Genomic DNA, 23,768 nt, shown 5'->3' on the forward strand with positions numbered 1-23,768 from the left:
CTCAACAGATCTGTGAGGGTCACAGCCCACCTGGTACAGAGAGGCTCTCCATCCTGTAGGCTTTGCCCAGGCAACTACCATGAAACCCAGAGAGAAGGTGCTGATGGCCAGAGATGGAGGATGTCACAGCGAGGGCCCAGGGGGGACGGAGTAGAGAGAAGAACTGGGAAAGGAGAGAGAGTCTGCAGTTTAAGGTCACCTACAGAAAAATACATAAAAAAATGAAGAGGCAGCCAGTGTGCAGACGCAGAGGCACCCTGGCTCTCCGGGTAGCTCTCTGATTGGGGGTCAACAAGGAAACCAGGAGTCCCCCCCAGGTGTTGCCCAGCCCCTCTTCACGTTTCCTCTCATTTGGACCTGAAAACACCCCCAAACAAACCCAAAGTTCTGCTACCCTTTCTCTGGTTTCCATTCCCCTCCTGGGCAGCGGCCCTCAGAGCTGTCTCAGGGAGAGCCCACGAGAAGCCTTTTCCCCTGGGAGACGCACGCAGCTAGCAAATTAATTGGCAGCAGCCTGGGTGAATCACACAGGGACTTCCTTCTTGTTGCCCAGCAACTGCATGCACTTGGCAGTGGGACATGAAACACAGAGGGGAATGTTGTGAGGCATTTGCAAGATAAAATAAAAAAGCAAAACATAGAATACCCCAGACTCTCACCCCAGCATGGCAGACCTAGCCAAGGGGGGACATGGGGGGTCGGTGGTGAGGGAACCAACACAGAAGGAAAATGCAGTTAGGAGGCTGAACCCCTCCCTCCCCTCTCCCATGGAACTCTTCTAGGTATAGCATTTGCATTTGGCCAAAGACACACCCCTGTTAGCCTAGAGAAAGGCAATAGGAGACACACAAATTAGAAGGCACCTAGAGATCTCAAAGATTACTCAGAATTACAGTGAAGGTTTATGAAGCTTGCTATGAAACCACCGTTTCTGCTGTTTATGCTGCTCTGTAGACATCACTCCACAGGTTAAGTCACTCTGGCCAAGGTGACACAGCTACCTCTAGGGCAGGATCCTCCCCTCCCACCCCCAGTCCCTTTCCTCTTGAATGTTTTCATGCCTGTTGCTATGGCCACTGGGAGCTGATTGGACAAGCCCGCCAGCACGCTGCCTTGCCCTTGAAACTTCCTTTCTGGCCTCTTCTAAAACTCCCGGACAGAAGTGAAGAATACATGTTCATTCTGTCTTTGGAACAATCCATGGAAGAAAAATGGGGGCAAGGAAGGAAGAAGGGTTGCAGAGGCTCCTGTGGCAGGTTGATTAACAGTCCCCAAAGACAGCCATGGCCTGATTCCTGCAACCTGCGAATGTTACCTTAGACGGCAAAAGGGACCATGCAGGTGTGATTAAGAAAAGGATCTTGACATGCAGAGATCATCCTGGATTATCTGGGTGGACCCTAAATACAATCACAACTGTCCTTATAAGACAGAACCAGAGAGAGATTTGAGACACAGAAATAGGAGATACGATAACAAAAGCAAAAAACTGGAAGGCATCAGGAAAGAGGTCACAAGGTAAGGAAAGCAGGTGGTTTCCAGAAGCTAGAAAAGGCAAGGGGATGGATTCTCCCCTAGAGCTTCCAGAAGGAATCAGCTTTGCAGAAACTTAGACTTTAGCCCAGTGAAGCTGCTCTCCAGAACTGTAAGAGAATAAACTTGTATTGTTTTAAGCCACTAAGTTTGTAATCATTTAGCAATAAGAGACTAACCTTGTCAATCAGGGTATATACTGTGTCTGTATTTCCCCATAAATTTTTGAAGACGATGTCGCAGTAAGGATCCAGGTTACCATGGAATGGAGTTGGACAGAAGGGGTGGGCTCCAGAACTTGGCTTAGAAAGATCTAACCAACACCCTGCATGCTCAGGCTCAGTAGAAAAAAGGGCAGGTCTCTGAGAGCAAAAGAAGAAGTAGGCCAGGCTTTGAAGGGGTCTGTTAAATTATACCATTTGCTGCCTGTAACTTGGGCAGGTAGTTTAATCTCTGAAAGCCTCAGTTTCATCATTGCAAAATAGAGATAATATAATCATCTACCTTGCAAAGCTCTTAAGATTAAATGAGATAATACATGAAAAGCACCTGGCATGCAGATGCCAAATAAATAACTCTTAGGAAAGATTAGGCATGCACATATGGGCAGAAGCTGTTACTTGCCCACCCCAAAATCTATTCTCTCCTTTCTACTTAGGAAGAGAACACTGATATTTGGCTGGCATGGGGCAGCAGAGACTTAAAAAAAAAAAAAGAGAGAGACTACATTTCCCAGCCTCCCTTGTAGCTAGATATGGTCATATGACTAAGATCTGGCCAATGAGAGATGAGCAGAAGTATTGTGGGACTTCTGGGAGGCTGATCAAAAGGTTCTGGAAGGAGCCCTTGACTACCTTCTGCTTTCAATGAGAATGTGATGGCTAGTGCTCCAGCAGCCATCCTGGACTATGAGGGACACTTTCAATGTGGGAGTCATGTACTGAGATGGTTTAATAAGATAGGAGCCTGGATCCCTGATAACTTCAGAGCTGCCACTCTGGTTAGCCTTAAGTAACCTTCCTCTGGATTTTTGTCATGAAATGCTTTTCTGTCTTAGTTAAGTCATTGTATTAGAGTTTTCTAGTAATCATAATGGATACAATATATCTAGGCAAACAGGATTCAGAGTCATTCTAGAACAATGTTTCTCCAAGCATAGCCCTGGACCAACAACTTCAGTATTACCTGGGGACTTTTTAGAAATGCAAATTCTTGGGCTCCACCCCAGACTTACTGAACCAAAAACTCTGAGAGTGGAGCCCAGCAATTTGTGTTTTTACAAGACCTCCAGGTGATTCTGATGCACACTAAGCGTGAGAACCACTGTTCTAGAGCAAGAGTTCTCATTAGGCACATCTGGGGCTGCATAATTCTCGGTTGTGTGCAGCTGTCCTGTGCATTGTAGGATGTTCAGCGTCATCCCTGGCCTCTACCCAGAGCACCCCTCACCCCAGTTGTGACCATCAAAAATGTCTCAGACACCACAGTAAAATTGCCCCCAGTTGGGAAACACTGCCCAAGAGTAAGTGTTCTTTCTTGACCTTGGCTGCATGTTAGAATAACCTCGGAAGCTTTTCAAAATTCCAATGCTTCGGCCTCGCCCCAGCCCAGTTAAATCAGAGTCTTTGAGGGCGGGCCTGAGGTAGCAGTTAAAGTTCCCCAGGTAAGTCCAGCATGCAGCAATGTTAAGAGCCACTGCAGCAGGCCAGCAGGTCCAGAGAGGAACTGTCTGCTCCAAGCTGGATGAAGGTTCTGAATCCTGATCATGGGAAGCATACAAAATGTTCCCAAGCAGGAACTGTAACAAGAGTGGCTGGGGTAGACTTGGGAACCTTCCTAGCTGCCAGATGGGCTGGAATTCCTGGCGGCTGTGTCACCTCATTTCCCATAAGAACAGGGTGGACACCTTTCAGTCTCTCACATGAATAACCACACAAAGCCTCAGTTTCCTCCCCTAATAAACACAGCACACAATGAGCCGGCTCCCACGAGGTGCAATAAACATTAGCTCACTCGACAAAAAGAACTGTCTTAATAAAGACAGTGATATGGCAGTGGGGCCTATTTAGAAATGGGGAGCCTAAGTTCTCTTTCCAACTGGTAAACCCTATAGGCATTAAAACCAGGATATTCCAGGCCGGCCCGTGGCTCACTCGGTAGAGTGCAGTGCTGATAACACCAAGGCCCCGGGTTCGGATCCTATATAGGGATGGCCGGTTCGCTCACTGGCTGAGCGTGGTGCTGACAACACCAAGTCAAGGGTTAAGATCCCCTTACTGGTCATCTTTAAAAAAAAAAAAACCAGGATATTCCCACAAGGATACACTCTGAGCAAGGATAGCTTTCACAGCTAGGTCATGTAGCCCTGAAAATAAACTTGGCCATGGGTCCATAACTCAGTTGGAATGAAGAAGGAAGAATTAGATGAGAAACCAGTGACAGAGAAAAGAAGGGATGAATAAGTTGATGCTGTGACTCCTTAAAAAAAAAAAAAAAAAGATCGAGTCCTGCGTAGATGCTTTCTCCTGCAAGGACTGTCTTTTCCCTTCATCATTTCATTCCCAGCCTGCCCTGCTGACATGCTGAGCCAAGCTTTTCCTTGTTTCCCTTGGCCCGAAGCATTAAATCCAGGTTGTCATGAGGGGGAGGCCAGGGGAGGTGGAGAAAAGGAGGAGGTGAATGAAGGAAGGAGGTGAGAAGGAGAGAAGAAAGAGGAAGAAGTTTCCAGGCTTCGATGGGTTAGGTGCACCAAGTCACTGTGGGACCAGGATGGAACAGCTTCCCTGTCCACTGCCTATTTCAGCCCCACCTGGCTAGCCCAGATGGAAGGATGAGGGAGCAGGTATGAGTCTACAAAGCATATGGAAAAAGCCAACTCCAAGTGTGTCTCTCAGAAGCTAAGGGACAAAGGGATGGGCTCTTTCCCATCCTTTCCAGGGGATTCTGCCTTCTATTCTTTCAGCCCACTCAATGCAGCCATTTGGGACAAGGACAAAGAAATCCACTTGCTCCACACCAGCAGTATCAGCGAGGCAAGGAACCCAGGTCCCACTCCAGGTCCCATTTATGTTGCTAGGGACTTTTAACTGGTTACTGTTTGCAACAAGTGAGTCCAAAGAATATACAACTTTGCTGCCGGCCTCAGCCATTTCCAACATTCTCATCTCCCTTTCCTGACCCTAAGCCCCCTCCCCCTTCCCACAAAGTCAAAATCTCTCTCCCACTTGATTAAAATCCCTGGGTTCCCTCCAGCCGGTAAACCTCGTGTGCAAATGTCCTGACTGTTGCAAATGTGTTAAAAAATAAACCTTAAAAAGCTTCCAGATGTTCTGTTTGTATTGTGGTGTTTCTCTGCTCTGGTCTCCAGAGGCCAATACACTAAGCACAGCATCCTGACGACCCAGATAAAATATGAGACATCCGAGAGGCACGGCCTGGGGTAAGTGGGGAAGGTGACCCCTCCCCCAGGACCACCCCTCAACCAGTTCATCCATTAACTCTTCCATTGCAAAAGCACAACCTGACATCCCCCTTTTATTCTTCCACCAGTCCCTACATCCTGTTTCTCCCACTATTACAGGTGAGACACACACACCCCTAGAGTTTATTCCATGTCATGCGAAAACCTTCAAAAGACTGCAAAGGAGCGAGTCTGAGATTCCCAAGTGATAAGCTTTCAGGCGTTGTCTTCTCTGAATGCCCACCTCACCTCTCCATTAAACTTTTCATTCTGACTGCCCTTGGGATGTAGAGTCAGGGACAAAATGACACAGAAGTGACCCTTATGCTTAAGATGATAAATTACCATCTGCAGGGACATCTTAGGAGCTGGACCAGCCAGAACAAGGGAATGGAGTTCATGACTTGTCAAGGCCCCTCTAGGGCTGGTGGCCTCTGATCTACAGAAAGGTAACTGCCAACGAGCATGCTTGTGCACACACAACCACACAAGCACCCTTCCCAGCACCCACACACCTGAGGGCCCAGGGTTCTTTGCACAAGGTGACGCCTGCTCCCTTTGATGCCCGCCGGATGTGTTCCCATTGGGCAGAAACCAGACCTCAATAAAACCCGGCATTATCAAGAGGCCGGTGGTTTGCGATTGCACCAGCCTGTTATCTCCGAGGCCTTGGGTGGGGCTGCTCTGCGGTTCTCCATTGAAAAGCATTAACTTATAGGCAGATCAAAGACCCTTCCGAACCAGCCGACCTGGATCCCTTGTTTATCCCTGGTGGATTGTTCCTAAAGATGGGCTTTAAAGATAATAGGTCCCCCAGTACCAGACTCCCTTCTGCCCTTTCCTTATTATGCAATATGTCCCTCAGGGGCCACCCAACAGCCAGTCACAAGGCCTTTCTCTTCCTTTTCTTCAGAGGGCCCATTTAATAGCTACAAATGGGGGACAGGGCCAGAGTCCTGGCCCTCTTGCAACAATGAGGACCAAGAGGACAAAAAACAGCTACTTAGAGACCATGCAGGAGCTCCTGTCCCCTCTGTGAATCATGCCAAGGAGGAGATTCTGGAGAGGAGATCATTTATTGCACTCTTTCCTCGGGAGGGATAAGCTGCCAGGTCCCCCTCACCTGGTCCCTGAAGTCCCTTGCTGGGCTGTATTGTGTACCCAGATGTTTGAGGGGCAGTAGCCAGTCTGAAGTGAAGATGCAGTGAAGACACTTGTTTGGATCTGGGTCACCCAGAAGGACTGTCCACTGACATGGGAGAGAGAGAGCACACACCCTCAGTCCATGGGTGCCGCAGGCTTCTTGCTTCCTGAATATTCCTCAGCCCCATGGTGTAGGTCTGTCGCCAGTCAGCTGCAGGATTGCAGCAGCAGCCACATTTTTCTTCTTTGCATTAAAGGTACCAAGCTTACTATCTAGCATGGAGGAGGTAAGTGAATGAATGAATGAATGACCCGATCACTAGCAACACAAGCTACTCATCTTACAAGTACAGGAGAGACACAGAGCATGGACTCTCATTCCTACCAATGGGGAAACACTTCAGGAGGCACAACCCACTGGAGATTCCATAGCTTAGTGACATGGAGTCAGATCAGGGCTCAGGTCATGGGTCAGGTTCTTATTAGGTGCAGGATCGTGGACAAGTTACCTGCATTCTCTTTAACCCATCTGTAAAACACGGATAATAGTAGTACCTTATCTCCATCGTAGTATTGTTGTGAGGACTTAGTTAGATACTAAAGACTCAGTAAGCAGTATTTGTCCTTATTATTCTATTTCCCTATGGCACTATCGCTGTTGAAAAATAGAGGCAGCACATTCCAAGGGAGGAAAGACATTAAGCCACTTCCATGGTTATTGTCCTGGTATAAACCATATCTTAGAGGTATACAAAAAAGTCCAGATCCATCTCCCATTATTCCTTTTTTTTTTTTTTTTCATTCAACAAAATTGTTCTTAGCCTTTGGATCAACCCTTGCCTCCCTTCCTTCCATGTGCCCTCAACCACCCCTAAAAATTCTGAGAACTTGTGTCCACGTGCAGAGAGGTGACAAAGCTGGGAGCTGTGAGCAGGGGGCTTAGGAGCCCCCATCATGAATGATACAGCTCAGCCACCGACAAAAGCTTTATTCCAAAACAGCTAAAACTAGTATGAACTGAAACTATTACTCAACACTGAAATGCACAGACATCCACCTCTTATTCTCTCCCTTGCATCTTGCTCATTTGTGTCCTTTCTTAAACCCCCAGTTCCTCTGTCTCTCTCTCTTTCATTGGAGACCCTACAGCCTTAAGAGCCAGGAGAGGCCAATCCAGCTGGAAATGATACCTACAGGGGCTCTGTCTGGTCTGTCTGGTCCTGGCCCCGCACAGCCTGGCCAGCTTGTGCCACCCGTGCCAAGGTGAGGAGAGGAGCTGGGCCTCTGCACCCTCCTGTCATGATGGAGCCAGGCTGTTACCCAAGGCTGCAGCTGGGCTCTCAGAGGCACTGGGAGGTCAGGCAGCAAGTTCACAGAACAGGCCACCCACACGGCACATCAGGGCTGCTGGACTGTCCCAGGGGCCAGAGCCGCTCTGGCCCTTGGCCCTGACTCGGAAGACTCCACCATATGTCCTTCCTCGGGGAGACAGAGGGGAGGAAGAGAAGTAAACCAGAGGCAGGAAAGAGACATGCTTCCTTCTGGGTGCTCGGGGAGTGGGGGCTACCCATAAGTACAGGAGGGACACAGAGCCTTGCCCCCAGCATGTTGGAGGAGGAAAAAAAAAAGGGTGTCCAGTAAATAAAACGGGTGACAGCTGATAGCAACAGGCCCCAAGGAGGTCGGACTCTTCTCTCTCCAGCCCCCAGATGTGTTTCCAGGGTTTGATCTGAACTTCAAAAACCCCGCAGTGTGGGTGACTTCACACTTTTCTAATTAAAGACCCAAACTGGATTTTCATGTTTGCAGAGAACTTTGACCAAAAGTGTAGGCAGCAGAGCAAAACAGGAAGAGAATGCTCTCTCTCTCTCTTGTTCTCCTGTTGTTCCTTTTTCTTTCCCAAACAAAATCTTGGCAGCTTTGGCCTCTGGGTCCCCTTGAGCGCGCCTGCATTCTGTTGACAGCTTTTCTCTTTTCTTGGGTCCTACAGGCACCATCCCCATCCCCGTTGGGGCAGGGGTGCGGTAGGGGGAGCAGGGCGAGGCTCTGGGAAAAGAGAGGACAGAAGCAAGAGAACAGATTCTCTGGCACAGCTGCCAAGAAGAGAGCCCGATGCCTTGTCTGGGGGAAGGCAACCTTCCCAGGTTCGTCGGCATGCTGGGACTTGCAGAAACCAGAGCCCGGGCTGGACAGCGGAACCAGAATTCAAAGGGGCAGCTGAAGGAGGGGGGCCCCAGGGGGAAGAGGGGGAGGTTTCAGTGAATCATATAAATTAGAGACAGAAAGGATGTCAGGCCACCTTCATTTCCTTCCTCTCCTAATGGGAATTATCTCATTAGCCCCGAGCTTCCTAGAGGCTAACTTTAAATGATTCCTGTAATGGGGATTTCAATCCACAGCCCCCCTATCCCATCTGACTCCTAGAAGAGCTAGGAAAGGCTCTTAAAGGGACAGCAACAAAAAGACACCAATTCAATCTGCTTAACACTGAGTACTTTCATATAACCTATTAATACAAGGCATATTGCCTTTCCTATATATCCACTTATAGAAATTTATTGTGAGAAAAGTCTTAGATAAGTTGATAAGATGAGTAATGACACACATCCCCAGCTCCCCCTGGGGGAGAAAGCCACGTGCTAATCCCTGCAAGCTATGAATGTTACTCTATATGGCAAAAGGGACTTGGCAGATGGGATTAAGTTAAAGATCTGGAGATGGGGGAGATTATTGTGGATTATCTGCATGGGCCCTAAATGTAATCACGAGTGTCCTTGTAAGAGGGAGGCAGAAGGAGATTTGCCCACAGAAAGGAGAACGCGATGTGACCCCAGAGGCAGAGACTGGAGTGACAGGGCTACAAGACAAGGGATGCAGACAGCCACCAAAGGCAAGGAGCGACTCTCCCCTGGAGACTCCGGAAGAACCCAGCCCTGCCGACCACTTGACTTTAACCCATAAAATCCATTTCAGATTTCTGGCCTCCAGAACTATACAAAAATAAATTTTTTGAACCACCAAGTTGGTGGTAACATGTTACAGCAGCCCCAGAAAACTAGTACAGATATGAACAAAGTTGCTAGGTTTGTTAACAGAGCCTCATTTCATAGCAATAGAAAGATACACTGAAAACATCAAAGAGCTGTTCAAAAATAACTATGTCATAGTCCTACAATGAAATACTAAACAACCATAAAATATCAAACTATTACTCAGTCATAAAGGATTGGCACCATATAACTGAGCATGGCTCCTAAATATTTCCCTTGCTTTTATACATTTTTCTAATGTGAAGCAATTGCTTCTGTCGTATAAGTTACATGTTTATTTGCAGGGTGATATGAGCTTTAGGACGGTTTGATTCCTTTGTATAAACAGAGAAGCAGGAACTGAGGCAATTTAGTGAAGAGAGATCAAACAGAGACATGGATCCAGGGCTGGTACCTTTCTGGGCTCTTAAGAGCATCAAGATCCTTGGCAAAAAGGCTCTCCCCTACACACCCCTCAGCCTGCATCATGGGCCCATCTGGCTTGCAAACCCTCCTCCCTAATGAATGAACCAGTCCAGCCTCCTCGCCATGCAGCCCAATGCCACGGCCCCCTACTCAAGGCTGTTTCCCCAGCCCCCCACAAAATGTGGTTGTTTCTATCTCCTTACTCTCACGCTGCTCCACATGGCTGGATGGTGCATTGGTCTCCTAAGGCTGCCATAACACAAATTAGCACAGACTAGGAGCTTAGAACTACAGGAATTTTACTCTCTTACAGTTCAGGAGGCCAGAAGAGCAAAATCAAGGTATCACGGAGTTAGTTCCTTCTGGAGGGATAATCTATCCCATGCCTCTCTCCCAGCTTCTCCAAGCAATTCTTGGCATTCCTTGTGTTGTAGATGCATCCCTCCAATCTCTGCCTTTATCTTCATATCACCTCCCACTCTGCATCAACTTCTCTTCTAAGGACTTGTCATCGGATTTAGGGCCCACCTGAATCCAAGATGATCGCATCTCGAGATCCTTAATTGAATCTGCGAGGACCCTATATCCAAGTAAGGTCACATTCTGAGGTTCTAGGTGGACATGAATTTTGAGGGGACATGGCTCAAGCCACTACAGATGGCCTACAGCTCCTTTCTCTCTCCACTTCAATCCATGTTTTTCTCCAAGGCTCAGTAACTCCACAAGGTGGTCTCTGATTCTTCTAGGTCCTAGGGGTCAAGTCAATCCCTTATAGAACTTTTCTGTAGTCTGCACCCCACGATTCGGCCACAATGCCATACGCCCATGCCCTATTCACTGTCTAGGACAAAAAATGGAAGCATCCAGAGGCAGACGGAGTCGCTCTAAATGAGTGAACTTCCCATCAACTGGAGCTTCCAATGTTAGAGTAGGAAGCCTCAGGAGAGAGAAAATTCTCCACCATTGAAGTGTGCAAGCAAACAGCACCTATCTGGGAAGACTTAGAGGATATTGTGGGTCTGGGTGGGAGATGGAAAGAAATGGTCAAAACTGGTTTTTATGAGAGCAAGGCTTGTATCCAAGCCACTCAGCACACTGCTGGGCACTGAAAAGGCACTAAGCAGATGCTTACGACCCCATCAGGATGCCCCCTTAAATCTCAACACCCCTTCTTTCTATGAATGCACAGAACCCTACAGAGCAAAATAGCCATGAAAAAGTAAATGCTAAGAATTAGAGTACTTGTATATTCAACAACTATGTACAGAGCAGCTCCTTGGTATACTGAACTATGGGAGAAAATGTGACACCCCTAGGTGGCTCTCTCTTTTTTGATGGAAAGAAAGTGACAAACTAGGACAAATCCCCTGGCAGGAGACACCTAAATCAGCATCTCAATGATGATGCGGTTTGCGAAAAGGACTCAGCGCCACCAGAGTTTCTAAATGCATAGTTGGAGGGCCCCTCGGGAAAATCTAAGGGACAGGACACTGGGATCTATTTTTGTGCCTGCCCAACCCACGAAGAAAAGGAGAGAAGGCAGAGGAGCACTTTTCTGCAGCAGCCAGAAGCAGGTTGTCTGTCCATGCTGGAGCCCAGACAGAACACACCCGCCAGGCAGTGAGTTAGCTGTGGGAGGCCCAAGAAGCTCTTAAGCCACAGGTGGGTGCCTGCAAAGCCACCCTCCCAGGGGAGCAGAAACTTCAGGACTTGCTGTGCGGCTAATCACCCTAAGCACCCCGGTGCCTCAACTCCATTCTGGGTGGCCCTTAACCACTCCCAAAGCCTTGTCACATGCTCGGTGATCTCAGCCAGCCTCACGCAAATGCTGTCGAGTAAGCAGGACAGGTGTTGTTATTATTCCCACTTTACAGATGGGGAAGCTCTGCTGGAGCAGTTGGAGGGCTTGCTCAGGGCCACCCAGGGAGCACATGTCCCAGTTCCTAGCCCAGCGCTCCTTCTATAGACCAGGCAGGCAAATGCCATCCCACTCCCTCCGTGCTGCCCACAAGCACTGGAGAGCTTTGCAAAGGTGGTAATGGATATCAGAGGATGTCTCTTCCCTCTGGGCCCTGGGCTTCCTTTCTGGACACTGGGGAGCCTGAATCACTAAAACTCCTATGTCTTTCTGTTCAAGCAGACTTTCTGCTCTTGCTTGGCAGTTTGGAAGTAAAGGGGTATGGCTGGGGTAGACATAGCTCATGCCCCAGGCTGGGCCTCCTCCCAAGAACAGTGAAGCATGATTTGGGGATCTGGGAGAAGCTGCCCATTCTGTACTTTTCCAAGCATGGAGAAAGAAAGGAGAACACAGGGCTGACTTGGACTCCCAGCTGAACTTCCGAGAGACAGCTTTCCCCACCTTCCCAGGAGGCTCCTCAGAGCTGCCCCTCTATTTCACTAAGAGTCTCAAGCAGCCTCAGAAAGTGGCCGGGTGACTTCAGAGCAGAATGGGGCAGAAGCAGCACCACCCTTGTCCAGGGCCTGGGGTCAGTGGGGCATGCAATAATGATCCTCAGGTCTAGGGCCTGCATGGGAGGTGACTGAGCTTCTATTTGGTGGGGTCCAAGGACTGACACAGCCCACACCACCAAAAGCATTCAGTGCAGATCTGATTGAGCTGCACAAGCCAGGACTCTGGGTAGTATCTGCAGGGTGGGGAATGCAGGGCCCAGCAGGTAGGGTCAGCCCCATCCACAGCCCACTCCTCCTGGAATGCCCAGATTCAGGCTGGCTCCTCAGACCTCATCTTCCAGCTGGACAAAAAAAAAAGTGATTGTGGTTTCCCCTGATTAACCCATTTCCTTGTCTCCTTCCCCTTCCCTTGTGGAATTTGCACCCTGAAGGGGCACCTGGGGAGACGCTGTACAGCTAACAGCCCAACCGATGGCTCTTTTGCATTTGGGGTCCGACAGAGAGGAGCCATGGGAAGGTAGGTGGACAATCTGCAGGCTGTGAAAAGTCAAGCTGCCTGCAGGCATCTAGGCCAGCATTGGGTTCCCATGACATTCTTACTGGCAGCGTTAATAACTAACCACGTCCCAGACAGGTGCCGGCGGCCTAGCCTTAGGAGTTCTTGTTCAGGATTGGAAGTGAGTCATTTCCCCTTTATAGTTTGCTCGCAGACTGAGTCACCCAGAGGCTGGCCCTTTCACACAGGCTCTCACACCTTGGCCAACTAATATTCATGTCCATACCTTAGACCCACCTATTTTCCAGGTCTGTGGAGCTGGCCCCCGTGATCTAGGCCAAACAGCATCACCATGAGTGACCCAGTCTCTGCCCTCTGCCCTCTCCCCCAACTCTTTCAACTGGGACAGCCAACCAACTGTCCCAAGAGGAGCCTGGCGAGATGTCTGAGAAAGACAGGGCCTGATAGGCGGGCACCCAGGCCTGAGGTCCAGTTGGGTCCACCTCACCTTTGACCTTTACCCTAAATATTGCTCTCCTACCTCCCCAGCCCCCTATGTGGAAATCGGAAAGACCAGAGGTACAAAGTTCCAGAACTGATGAGCCAGAGGACAAGACAGTGATGCAGTAAGTTAGCCTCACTGATCTTGGGAAGGACTGAGGTGGGTAAACTGCTCCCGCGACTGTGACTGTTAACACGTTTCCCTACTATATGTCAGGACAGAGACAGGACTGGCCACCGAGGCCCAGGCTCTGGGCATTCAGACTGGCAAAGTGGCACTGCAGTAAATCTCTCAGGACTAATCTCCTAAATAGACATCAAATCAACGTCAACTGAAAAAAGAAACTCATATACACTTTGGGGTAAGCCTTTCTCGTCTCTCATATGGTCTCCCACAATTTTTTTTTTTTTAAATAAAAAGAGAGTAAGAAAGAGAGAAAGAAAACATGAAAATAAACAATGTATATTTTTAAAAAAGCCCTCCCCCAAATAAGTTGGGGATTTACTTTTTTTTTAATCCTCAGAAAGTCCCTCTCACTACCTGGTTTCCAAAACAGACAATCAACACAGACAACGTCAGATGGGACAGCCCTGGTGTCTCACTGCCAGGGGCTCCGGGCAGGTTGAGACTGACAGGTTGCAAAAAGATGACACTACTTCTTTCCTTAGAAGATGAAAACCGAGAAGTGACAGCTGGGCTGAGCCCCGGCTGTGGTGGGAAATTTGACACTCTGCCAGCCGTTGGCCTTTTGGGTGAACCCTGCTTGTCTTGATGGGACGACACTGTGCTCCCGAGAGTTTTAGCTATTTCCCCATCTCTCAGGTATCACAGCACCCCCGGGGCTCAGAAAGCCAAGGCTGCGGCTATCTCACCTCCACGGAGCCCCGGACTTTCCAAACTGCATTTGGAAATATATTTGCTGTGGCCGTGGCTTCTGCGCGACCTCTGCAGAGTAAGAGGGGCCTTCCCTGGGACACACGTCTTGCACGTCGCATCTAAGAGAGCAGCCAGCCAAGCCATGTCAATAGCACAGAGGGTCTAGATGCCAGAAGGAGAGAGACCCCACCCCCGTGCTGGCTTCAGGGACCAGGTGAGTCATGAGGTCTGACCAGTGACTGTGATGTCCCAGGGTGAAGCAAACAGCCTGGGGATGAGGCCCACTGTGGGGACAGGAACCATAGTGACTCACAACTGGACCCTGAGGGGAAGTTCTGTCTGTGAGGCCTCTGGATGGCTCTCGTCCCTGGGTGAGCTCATCACCACCGCCACTGCCACCGCTCAGAACCCGGACCTGCACCTTCCTCCCAGAGTCCCGGCTTTTCACTCTCAATTATGGTTATGACAGAAATCATCGTGTGAGCCGCAGCACCTCTCCCCTACCCACCGCACACATGAGCCATGGACCTCGTCCCTGGGCGTCAGATTTTTCATCTCTAAAAATAGTCCTTCCTCCTGATGATCTCACACAGGAGCCTTTAGGGCTATAAGGTAGTGAATACGACAGTCCTTTGAAAGGAGGTAGGCCAAGCCAATATGTCAGTAATATTGTAATATTGCCATTTATGACTACTGCTTGGGGAACACAGCCATCAGGCTCCTGTCCTGCCCCATATTTCTGGCCATTGGTCTGGAGGTGGAAGAGTGCAAGGGACTGGATAGGAAAGTGTCCCCAGCAGAGCCATTGCCCAGGAATTTGGCAAAGTCACTCAGAAACACATTAACTTGGGGAGAAATACACAGGTGAAGACTCTCCCATGCCCATATGCTTGTCTCTAGGCATTTCCAACAGAGCGGGTACACATGTCTAAGGCTTCATCAGGTAGAAGAAGTTCTTATCATGGCCCTCAACTAGCTCTTCTGCCATATGCATGAGCAACGGAGAAGTCTTCCAAAGGAGGGGACTAGGTGTTCATTCCCTTACAGGCTCAGTTTGCAGGTCATGCGCAATCTCGGGATATTTGCTAACCACCGCCAAGACCAGTCCTCATGGAAGCATTCTAAGAAAGACAGGCTGTTGCAGATACGAGCTCTGGAGCACACTTAGCCTACCCCACCTGATGGCCATTGTGGCCGCAGGATGGGAAAGACAAAAGAGGAACGATGGCCAATCCCATTCGTCCCTGCAGTTGTCGAGCTGTAGTTTCTCAGAGGGAGGAGGAAGATGAGAGGAAGACAGGAGGTTGCAAGACAAGGAGAGCCCCCGAAGAGCTTCAGGGAGACCACAAAGGGTGATCTCGAGCAGCATTACCTGCTCCATGGTGTGATAATGTCACTGTAGGTGTCCCTCGAGAATGGCCCTAACACAGCTGGAACAGGAGAACGGGGGCATTTGGTGTCTCACCTCCTATCCATATTCCCCACTCCCTTTATTTTTCCTATTTCCATTTTTTGTTGTTGGGCCTGGAATCTGCAGGCAGGGGGAGAGGAGGATGACCTCATATTAAGCCACGGCTCTAATGCAAAAAGCTGTCTGAAATTAGGTGGTCAGAGCTGTTGAGGAGCAGCCCCTGAGATGTGGCTTTTCAGCTCATTACCACCATAAAAGCTGTTCTATTGTTATGTATGTGTGATGGGAAAAGAGAGAAACATGCACATGCAATGCCCCAGTGTTTGGACCTCCACCCAGCCGCCACGTTCCTCTGGGCTTCTATTCCAACCCCGGCTAAGAGGCATCTTTAACAATAAATCAAATCACAACGTGCTTCACTCAAAACCCTGCAGTGGCCCCCAGTTCCCTCGGAAGCCTCCAGGCTCTGGCTCTCAGCTCCTCACCGAGCTCCAAGCATACCTCGCTCCTGTTCTCAAATCCCACACGGGCTCCTGCTTGGGGCCTTCGGGGATTTGCTCCCTCTGCCCAAAATGCTCTTCCCCAAAACGTGCATGTGCCTCTCGCCCTCACCCCCTTCACGTCTGTGCTCAAATGTCACCTTCTCGACTCAACGCGGCAACCTGCCTTCCACTCTCTCCCTGCCCAGCACACTCAAGCGGCTTTTCCTACCTCTATTTTTTTCCCCACAACGCTATTACCTTCTTACGTACTAGATCATTTACTTATTTACTATTTTTTCCTGTTTAGCATTGTCCTCCCCCAGCAGAAGGCAAGCTCCTGGAAAGCAGGATCGTGTCTGTTTCACTCAGTTCCTGTTCTCTGCCTAGAGCAGTCCCAGCAAGTGGTGGGCGCCCAGTGAATATCTGTTCAATGAATGAATGAATGAGCGAGCAAGCAAATAAACAAAGGAGGGAATCGCTGCCATTTGGGTGGGAGGAGGGGCTGTGCATCTTATGGGGTGACCTGGCATGCGGATTGAGGTCACCTAGGGAGGAAGGAGTGGGGCCGGCAAAGGCAGAGAGTGCTGTTTTCAGAAAGGCAGTGCCCACAATTTGCCTGGAAATCCCCTTGGAGTCACTCATTAACCACCCCCACCCCGACACACACACAGCCCCCGTCACCCAAACCCAGACAGTGGCTGACGAGTAACTCCAACAACGGACTCTCCTTCCAGGCCCACACTCCCCCGCAGCGAGTCGACACCGTCATCTGAGCACCTAGTCTATCTCCCAGCATCCTAGGGTGAGCAGTGAAGATGGGATGGGGGGGCGAAAAAGACACCTGAGCAACAAGGAACCCACCCCCACCCCACTCCAAGGCCCCAGCAGGGGAGGCAGCGCCTCTCACCTGGAGGTGAGAGCGTAGCCCAGGCGGAGGAGCTCCAGCTCCACGGGGCCCCTGGGTTGTGGGGTTTTAAGAAGGTGAGGCACAGAGCTGGTGGCATAGGGAGGGTGTGTGGTGGGCACAGAAAGAGTCCAGCGTTGGGGGCGGGATACGAGCAGGTGAACTCCTCGGCTGGATGGATGCAAGTATGCGTGGGCAGTGATGGAAATGCCATCGAGTGTCCAATGAGATTGGGCTCACCGGGCTCTGGGGTCGTGGGGTATTAAGAAGGTGAGGCACAGAGCTGGTGGCATAGGGAGAGTGTGTGGTGGGCACAGAAAGAGTCCAGCGTTGGGGGCGGGATACGAGCAGGTGAACTCCTCGGCTGAATGGATGCAAGTATGCGTGGGCAGTGATGGAAATGCCATCGAGTGTCCAATGAGATTGGGCTGCTGGGACAATAAGATTTGTTAAACCAGAAAGTGACATGTGGAAGACTGCAAGAAAGAGGCTTATGGGAGACACAGATAGGATCACTATAGGCAGGAAAGGCTGGAAGTCCAAAGGCTGGAGCCCCTTGTGGGTATCCCAGCTTGTTCTGCAAAAGCCAAGGCCAGAGAGGTGGCTCAGAAGTGGCAGGAGGACTGAGTCAAAATCACTGTGCAATAACTGTCAGGACTCAGTGGACAGGGGAGTTACAGCCACTGGCCGCCTTCCTTCTGCTGGATCCGTGTGGAATGAGATACAGATAACTGAGAAAGGGATCTAATGGATAGAGAATCTATTATGATCTTTTGATTTGTGTTATTTCATTCAACTCTCAATCTCCCCTGAGGACAGGATTAGCATTACTATTATACAGATGAGGACACTGAGGTTTAGTAATTTACCCAAGAACAAATTCAGAGCTACTAAGATCCAAAAAAAAAAAAAAAGAAGAAGAAAGAAAAGAAAAGAAAGAAAGAAAGAAACAGAAAAGGCACTGACATGGCACTGACATTTATCGTACACTTAATACAGCCCAGGCACCGTGCTAAACACTGAACTGTGTACTTTCTCATTTCACTTCACAGCATGGAAAGGGTTATCTTTATTATCCCCATTTGACAGATGTGGAAACCAAAGTCTGGAGAAGCAAAGGTTACCGGCCCATGGTCACAAAGCCAGGAAGCGGTGGAAGTTGGATTTGAACTCAGGCCATCTGAGCTCACGCTCTTTACCACTGCACTAGACCAACAGCCACAAATTTATAACGTAATCTGACCAGTTCCAAAACCCTGCTTTGCATCAGACAGCACTTCCTCTCCCAGGCTCCGTAGGAGAAACAGAGATGATCTGTTGCCTCTAATCAAACATGCCCAGGTTCTCAGCCTCCAGCTCAGTATGCCTGAGACTTACAGCCACAACTGCAACTGCCGTGGATGGTGGAGTCTAGACAGCCACGGGCAATCCAGCTACTGAAGTTAGGGAGCGACCCCTTGCTCCACATCCTGTTTTCTTAGATCAGACTTCAGTTGGCTGCATTCCAGAACATTCTGATATCCCATTTAATCCTGCAGACGGTTTCTGTGCTCCCGAAGGCTAGCAGGTGCAATCCACCTGTTCTTCTACCCCCTGGACCCAAAGGCTTCGAGTCACCTGCCTGGTGGTTCTCCCTGTGTGCTGCAAGACTTCTGTGCCCTACAGTGGCACATGCCCTGAAGTGGGCTCCGTGTATAGAGGGCAGGTATCAGGAGCTGATGCACGGCGTGCTGTGCCACTGAGACAATTCACTGTCTCTCAAAACAGCAATAGACCGCAGTGATTGATATAGGCCTGGCTTTGAATCCCGGCCCCCCCACTAATTAACTATGCAACCTTGGACAAGTGACTGTACTTCAGTCTCCTCAGCTGTAGATTGGGTGTAACGTGACCTGCCTGCTAGAGTTGTGACAGGTGAAAATGACTTAACCCAAGTAAAAGCCATGAGAACACAGTCTGGCCTGAATTAATGGCAATGACTGTACTTCTCAGCCTGTACTCTCTGGGCCTTCTCTGATGGCCAACTGCGAGGCTCCTGCCTGGCAGTCACTGCTCTGGGCTGGCCTGCAGGGGTGTCAGGGATGTCTGGGCAAGGGGGTGTCCTGAAGAAGGAGCAAAAACCACCAGCAAGAGGAACCGCAGGGAATGCAGCTGTGCTGTGATTACCATGCGCAACTCACCTTTTTTCTGGTCCTCCTGTCATGGTTCCAAGTAGCCACGAAGTCAGCCAGAAATCCCCAATTTCACCTGGAAAAATAAGAGGCGCGTTACACCAGGATACAGGATAAAAGACTCCAAGCTCAAAATCTGGAGGGAGTCATCCGAAGTCAGCCAGAAATCCCCAATTTTACCTGGAAAAATAAGGGGCGCGTTACACCAGGATACAGGATAAAAGACTCCAAGCTCAAAATCTGGAGGGAGTCATCCTTCAATGCCAGACAGCCCCCCAAGGACATAGAAGTTTAATCATTTTTTTATACTTCAATATAGAATAAAACTATATTAATTCAGGAAAAAGGGAGAAATCTATTTCCTATATCAATTGTGAGCACAGCAAACTGAAGAATACTTTCAAAGAAATATGGTTTATTACAATAATAAACTAGACCTAAAGTAAACTAAGAGGTAAAGGGATGTTACATGGGAGAGTATTTTTTTCAAGTTATAACAAAACTCAAATTCACAATGGACCTTAACTACAAAATCTTCTATCGCCACGGTGCTCAGTTGTTGTGGCAACAGTTGTGTTTCTGTTGGGCCTTTCAGCCAGAGTATTTCTGAATTTTTATGTGTTCCGACCTTACTGTATGTCTGAATTCATTAAATGGGGTAACACATGAGAAGCACCCAGGTCCATTTCTGGCCCCTATCAAGCACTCAATACATACCAGCTATACTATTATTAATTACACATTCCTTAGTGGGTTTCTAGAAGGTCAGGCTGTTTCAGACTATCCGTATAATTCCCGAACCAATGTGCACAGATACCAGCCTAGCTGCTGTTATTGCTGCTGCTATAACAGATATTTCATCTTTAAATCTGACCCCTGTTCAATCTAACTCAGACACCAGGAAGAGTTGTATTTCAAAAGGTATTTAAAGATAATAGCCCCATTCTAAGCTTCCCCATCATTAGGCTCAAAGAAATCACTCTAGACCCTTAGGTTGGCAAATGAAAACAGAGAGAAGAAAGAAAAAAAGGGAAAAAGAACACCATCAGATTTGAAACTGAAAACTTGTAACCTTCACACACAACAGACAGGATTGTTTGGGTGGTGTTTTGTTTGCTGGGTGCACATCACACACCCTCGCTCCAGTGTTGTCTGAGTTACTGAGGACGGGGCTGGACTGGCACCCTGCAGCCAACTCCATCAACCAGAGCCCGCCACCGGATCGGATCCGGGGGCCCCCTGCACTGTAGCACCCCTTCTCCCAATACCGGTGACACATGTTTGCTGGGCCTGCCTCCTGTTTGCACACCCATAAACTTCTCTCAGGACCAATCTTGAATGCAACAGGCTCTTGACTACAGGGCAAGAAACTTGATGATTTTAGCACCGACGAACCGTGCAACACTTGGAACCTAACTGGCCAACTGGCAAATGCAAGAAAACTCATCAAAAGGGAGCAAACAAAACCGCACAGTAGCCTCCCCCAGCTCCAACCCCGGCATCTGGAATGGATTCCCGTTCCTACTTTACGCAAAGCCACCCCCACACCCAACCCATTTTCAGTTTATTATTAGGTGGAAAGTATCCGATAAACTCATTCAAACTAAAGCCCAGATGAATGGAAATAGTTTCAGCGTGACCCCTCCAGGGGAGATCTGAATTTTCATGTGAGTAAATCTTAGCTCCTCAACCGGCCCTTGTGAAGTTTCAATTCAGCCAATTTAGTGGCACAGACACTGTCCCCTCCTGGGACATTGGAGGGGATCTTTAAGTCCTGTGATGGGGAGGGGCTAAAGAGGGGAGTGAGGGCCTTACAGCCGAGACTCGCAGAATTGGCTCCTCACAGAAAGCACCGTCCCCTCCCTTGGGCAACTGTAAAATCATACTAAAGCCTGGGTCTCACCCCAGAAGTTCTGGCTGGGATAGAGTGAGGCCTGGGCACTGGGATTTTTTTAAAAAACTCCCCAGGTCAGTCTAACATGCAGCAGAGGCAGGATCGTCAGGAGATCTTGCTAAAATTTGAGTCCCTTGGGTCTGGGTTGGCAGCCTGAGATTCTGCATTTCTAACATGCTCCTGGGTGAATCCAACGCTGGGGTCCTTAGGACACACTCTGACTACCAAGGGCTTAGAGGCAGCCCCTCCTGCACCCTCCTTATGCCTCCAAGGACCTCAGACAAACAGACCCATGCCTCTCTCCAGCCATGGCTTTCCCCTCTGGGGTGGAAACCACCACTTCTCCATCAAGCCCCAGAGATGTGCCCAATTGACTTCTGGACTGCCAGACGGGTAAGCGACATTACTCATACCCCAAGAGACAGCTGCCCCCCGCCCTTTTCCTGTAATCCAATAAGCTATTGGACCTCTAGCCTGAAAAGCACCTCTGAAGATCACTGCATTCAACAGAATGGGTTGTTTTGGCTGCTCTGATCCTTAAAATGTGAAGGGGTCTCTTTCCCATTGGCATTTTGCATCGACAGGTGACCAGGGCCTCCCAGGGAGCTTGGCTGGCCCCTAGATCCTAACCCTGTCTGTGGCACACTGGCTCTGGCATCTGCCCTGCAGAGCCCTGCTGTGGCTTCACACAGCTCCCCACCATGTAAGCTCTGCCCTTACTGTCCTTTCTGTGGACAACGGGACAGGGAGTGGACATCACTCCCTCGGAAGCAGGCCAACAGCAGCATGCCACACCCGACACCAAACCTTTGAGGGACACCACAGAGTGCAACGGGCTACCCACAGCCTGCCCCCAAAGGTCCTTCCCTTCCTCCCGCACCCCCACCCCTGCTGACATCCCCAGGGATGCCTTGAGACATACACCACCTAGTGGTTCCTTGCCCAACCACCGGCAGCACAGACACCTACAACCAAGACAGAAGGGCCCACTCCTCCTGGACACCTCTGACCGAGGAACCAAGAAACAAAATCCCCAGCAGGGGAGGCCACAGCAGACATCAGCCTGGAACATGTCCAGTCCCACAAACCTGCTGCCTCCTCCAGAAAGTGCACCAGGAACGTGCTCAACCCTGCTGACACAGAAGGCCACACGCTGCTGGAGAAAGCCAGGCAGGGAAAGAAAAATACGTGGGCTGGGACATGGGATTTCCACACTTTATAAGCTGGAGCCCCGTCTCTGGCCAGAATATGGGTTGTGGTGTAAGGAAATTCTGGGACCTTCCCAATGGGCCCCAAATCAGAGGGCAGTGTCTTCTACAAAACAGGCCCAGAAGCTGTCAGGAAGCCAAGTCGGTGGTTCCATTTCTAGGAACCTACTCAAAGCCGACTCTGGGCCCCCATACTTTTAGGGGGCCTACAAAAATGTTCTAATTTCTTTTAAAATCAGGACAAATAAAATGACTCTTACATGAATGCCTCAATAACAAGGAATCCAGCCTGGGTTCTATTCACCTTATACCACTGCTGTCATAAAATATAATTTTAATATTTTTCTGGAGGAAGGGGCCTGTGAGAACAAAAGTGCTTAAGGTCATGAACATCACAATTTGGCCCCACATTGACCTACTTCCTTCCAATCTCCAAACAGCCTTTACCGAGACCCCTCATTGAATTCCCCCACGCTGCTGCCACTGTTTTTTTCTGGGAGACCCCTACTCCGGCCAGGAGACCCAGCCCTATGGCCTCCCACTGGTTCACCTTTTTACTCTGGGTTCTGTCGAAAGCTTTCCTGTTCCACTCTAGCTAAGTTCATCGGACCAGGCAGAAGCTCCAACAGCTACCAGCCCTGCCTGTGTGTGAGAAGCACAGTCAGGCAGGACAGAGAAGAAACTCTGAAGTCCAAACACACACACTCAGCCCCCTGCAGCATAAACACCGAGCATACATCACACCCAGGCCTATAAAAGATAATTATACAATCTGATCTGGCAAATTAGTGCTGCAGAACTGTCTAATTCTCACAATGAATTCGAGGGTTGGATAGGCAGGAAAAATTAACCTGGATCTTTATTGGGATTTGCCCCCAGGTCAGGATTAGAGTTTATTTATCTCTTTTTATTTTCCTGTGGAAGGAGGTTGGAAATGCCTGCTCTCCCGCCCGCCCCTCCCCACCCCATCCAGGCTTGGTTTTTAGACAAGCAAGGTGCACGGTGATCTTTCCCACACACTGCCCAGCTCCAGCTAAAATCAAGGAAAGCATCAACTAGGAGATATATAATTTTTCACAAGGAAGAAAAGTTTGGGCATCCCAAATGAAGGGATTCATTAGTTGGCACTAACTCCATACAAGGTAAACAAAGGAAATGTCATTCCCAGATGGCCATTTACATCCTAATTATTCTGGCCCAACTCTGAAATGTTTACTTGAAGAACACTCACATACACATAAGTCTCTGAACGCACTTCTCTCTCTCTCTCTCTCTCTCTCTCTCTCTCTCTTTTCCTCCCTCCCTCCACCCCCTGGTAGTCTTTCAAGAGGAGATGGTTGTTAATGGGAGTTGGTGGCCTCTCTTTAGTTCATTAAACAGCTAGATCAGCAAAGAGCCATTACCACAATGTCAGGACAGGTTGCCACCAAGAGAGGATTATCTTTCATCTAACAAAAACAAACATTATGGCAGCAAGCTTTCTCCTCTCTTTCTTTTTGTACCTTTCTGGGGGTTTCCCCTGGAGAAGATAATTCCCTACCCAAACTCCTAAGTCAGCCCTGCAGTGACCACATGCCAGAGCTTAAAAGACAAGGCCCTGATCGATAGAGATGTATTCAGCATTCACACCTTACTGGACTACAGACAAATGTATCTCTCTGAGAAATAAGGTTGTGATGTATTCAGAGACTGAAGCAAATTTTCCTACATTTAATACCTTCGTGATTTACTCACAAAATTATTTAAATGCATCTCAGTGAGACTGATTGACCTGACTCCAAAAAAAGTGTGTACTTTTCTAAACTTACATGTGTGGATTTA

At 49.1% G+C, this 23,768-nt stretch overlaps 1 long non-coding RNA gene across 1 annotated transcript in view; it reads right to left on the minus strand.

The window, feature by feature from the left end:
* The window catches only part of LOC103597794, a 184,461-nt gene that overhangs the window by 2,264 nt on the left and 158,429 nt on the right, over positions 1-23,768 (minus strand). Inside the window, exon 2 of the long non-coding RNA XR_551133.1 lies at positions 18,855-18,921. This is a non-coding gene — a long non-coding RNA (uncharacterized LOC103597794). The remainder of the gene's footprint in view (positions 1-18,854; positions 18,922-23,768) is intronic.

This window comes from Galeopterus variegatus, unplaced genomic scaffold (genome assembly GCF_000696425.1).
Source record: "Galeopterus variegatus unplaced genomic scaffold, G_variegatus-3.0.2 Scaffold2426, whole genome shotgun sequence".
Taxonomy (NCBI): domain Eukaryota; kingdom Metazoa; phylum Chordata; class Mammalia; order Dermoptera; family Cynocephalidae; genus Galeopterus; species Galeopterus variegatus.